Here is a 2,710-nt window from a genome sequence, read left to right as displayed (position 1 = left end):
GAGGCCAAGGCAGGTGGATCACCTGAGGTCAGGAGTTCAAGACCAGCCTGGCCAACATGGCAAAACCCTGTCTCTACTAAAAATAGAAAAATTAGCCAGGCGTGATGGCATACGCCTGTAGTCCCAGTTACTCAGGAGGCTGAGGCAGGAGAATTGCTTGAACAGGGAAGCAGAGGTTGCAGTGAGCAGAGATCGTGCCACTGCACTCCAGCCCAGGCGACAGTGCAAGACTCCGTTTCAAAAAAAAAAATGGTTAACATAGTGAATTTCATGTTATATGTATTTTACCGCGATAAAAAATAAAGAAAGGAAAGAAGGGAGGGAGAGAGGGAGGGAAGAAAGAAGGATAGAAAGAAGGAAGGAAGAAGGAAGGAAGAAGGAAGGGAGGGAAGGAGAAAGGAAGGGAGGGAGGGAGGAAGGAAGTAGGGGGAAGGAAGGAAAAGATTCTCAGGTTCGCCAGAACTAGTCACAATAACATTGACTTATCTGAGGCTAAACACTGAGAAGTTTGAATTAATGTCCAGAAAAAAGAGATACTGCGGAGGCAACTCAGTTTGAAGCCAATTGTTATTTAGTTTAATATAAGTGGTTTGTTGCTTTGTAAATACGTAGGTTTATATCTTTGAGCTTCCTTCTGCTTTCTCCCCCTATTTATTCCTAGTAAAGCTCTTTTTTGAAGAATTACAATTTTTTTTCCCCCCACAACTAAGAGGAAAAGAAAACCTACTTTTGCACCAAGGTAGGGAGAGAGTAGGGTATTCTTCTAGACCAAGTATGAAGGTCACAGTGACCTCAGTTTTAAGAACTGGAGGCCGGGTACGGTGGCTCATGCCTGTAATCCCAGCATTTTGGGAGGCTGAGGCAGGTGGATCACCTGAGGTCGGGAGTTTGAGACCAGCCTGACCAACATGAAGAAACCCCATCTCTACTAAAAATACAAAATTAGCTGGGCGTGGTGGCGCATGCCTGTAATCCCAGCTACTCGGGAGGCTGAGGCAGAATCACTTGAATCTGGGAGACAGAGGTTGCGGTGAGCTGAGATCGCGCCATTGCACTCCAACCTGGGCAACAAGAACGAAACTCTGTCTCAAAAAGGAGAAAAAAAAAACGAGAAAAACTGAAAAGGAGCTGGTTGAGTTGGAGGAGAAATGTTACAGCCTGGGAAAGAGAAAGCATGAATAACTTAGATTTCTATTATCTCAAACAAACTCTTTTGGGCTAGTGTTTTGGACTCCCTTACAGCTACCTCTGCCTGATACAATTTGCTCACTCATTCTCCTTCTTTCTTTCTTTCTTTCTTTCTTTCTTTCCTTCCTTCCTTCCTTCCTTCTTTCCTCCCTCCCTCCCTCCCCTTTCTTTCTTTCTCTCTTTCTTTTCTTTCTTTCTTTCTTTCTTTCTCATTCTTTCTTTCTTTTTTCTTTTTTCTTCTTTCTTTTTTCTTCTTTCCTTTCTTCCTTTTCTCTCTTTTTTTTTTCTGTTTGTTTGAGACATGGTCTTGTTCTATCACTTAGGCTGGAGTGCAGTGGTGCTGCCTCAGCTCATTGCAGCCTCTACCTCCTGGGCTCAAGTGAATCTTACACCTCAGCCTCCCAAATAGCCAGGACTACAGGTGCCTGCCATCAGATCCAGCTAATTTTTGTATTTTTTGTAGAGACAGGGTCTCCCTATGTTGCTCAGGCTGGTCTCAAACTTTTGAGCTCAAGTGATCATCCTGCCTCGGCTTCCCAAAGTGCTGGGATTACAGGCATAAGCCACTGCACCCGGCCCTCATTCTCTTTCTAAGAACTTGTTCCACTCTGACACTTCTGCTCCTGGATTAATAGCGGGAAATAGAATGAAGAAATGGAGAGCTTTTCTCAGCCTCCTTGTCCCAGATTAGAGGAACTACTTCAAGCTTTAAGGGTGGAGAGAGATAAGCAGAAAGAGAAATACTCACCCAAATTGCAATGGCTGATACCACAACCACCGTCTTATGCCACTTGAACTGTCTGACCAATAGGTCTGTGGAAGCCTAGAGTTGTTTATTAGACATTGGACCTGTGCTCAAGACCCTAGCTAGAAAATTTTTAAAATCCAAGGGTCTGTGAGAAACCATCAATGTAGGAGATGTATATCAATAATGGCAGTTTTTGAAGTTTCCAGTTGCATGATTAAATAATTAGAAGCTGTGTTCAGCAGTGTTTGTAATACATAATGAAATAATTCTACAACTTGTCAGTGTTGTAGAATCAGTGGAAGCCCTGAGCTTGTTTTCCTGCAACTAGAGACCAGCCTGGCCAACATGGTGAAACCCTGTCTCTACTAAAAATACAAAAATTAGCTGGGCATGGTGGTGCACACGCCTGTAATCCCAGCTACTCGGGAGGCTGAGGCCGAAGAATCGCTTGAACCCGGGAGGCGGAGGTTGCAGTGAGCCGAGATTGTGCCACTGCACTCCAGCCTGGGCAACAGAATGAGACTCTGTCTCAAAAAAAAAAAAGAAAAAGAAAAAAGAAAAGGGAAGCAACTGCTGTCTACTCTCTACTTTCTCTCCCTGCAGCCCCACCTTTAATTGGGAGTTTTTGTCCTTCTCAGCATTTAGTTTTCGGGGCTAAGGGAAGACCCAGGAATTCAGACAATCATCCCTTAGAAATTCCAGACATCCTACCACTCAGTTGATCCTTTTCTTTCTTTTCTTTTTCTTTCTTTCTTTTACTTTTTTTTTTTTTTT

Source organism: Mandrillus leucophaeus, unplaced genomic scaffold (assembly GCF_000951045.1).
Source record: "Mandrillus leucophaeus isolate KB7577 unplaced genomic scaffold, Mleu.le_1.0 Scaffold29, whole genome shotgun sequence".
Lineage (NCBI taxonomy): Eukaryota > Metazoa > Chordata > Mammalia > Primates > Cercopithecidae > Mandrillus > Mandrillus leucophaeus.
This window is presented reverse-complemented; position numbering follows the sequence as displayed.